Source organism: Penaeus monodon, chromosome 28, assembly GCF_015228065.2.
Source record: "Penaeus monodon isolate SGIC_2016 chromosome 28, NSTDA_Pmon_1, whole genome shotgun sequence".
Taxonomy (NCBI): Eukaryota; Metazoa; Arthropoda; class Malacostraca; order Decapoda; family Penaeidae; genus Penaeus; species Penaeus monodon.
The window spans coordinates 249,560-249,919 of record NC_051413.1 but is presented as its reverse complement, the minus strand read 5'-3'; the positions used below and the strand labels follow the sequence as shown (position 1 = coordinate 249,919).

General features: G+C 37.2%; 1 protein-coding gene across 1 annotated transcript in view; it reads left to right on the top strand.

Moving 5' to 3' along the window:
• LOC119590893 (dual specificity mitogen-activated protein kinase kinase 7-like) overlaps nucleotides 1-360 on the top strand; it is a gene marked incomplete at its 3' end in the record, with an annotated part of 5,568 nt that overhangs the window by 4,473 nt on the left and 735 nt on the right.

Here is a 360-nt window from a genome sequence, read left to right as displayed (position 1 = left end):
CTAATGTGACGTAGGTTAATGTTAGAATACTTATGCAAATCCTATGTCCCCCAATTTGTACTAGACCAGGCAACCCCCCCTAACTGATTGAGATTTGTGTGAGTGGGAAGACACTGGCTATCATACAAAATCTTCCGACAGAAGATTTTGTAAGAGTTTGTTAAAAGATAGGCAAGATGTCTCGGATTTTGTTTTTCTTTTGAAAGTTAATTTCAGTTCACAAATAAGATGAGACTTGGGATGGTTATTCCACCATGTTGATGCTTCATTGTCAGGGTGTCAAGTTAATGGACTGTTTGTCAGACAGATGTATGTGATTAAAAGATCCAGTCATGCTTGTTTTGTTTTTCTGGATTTCAT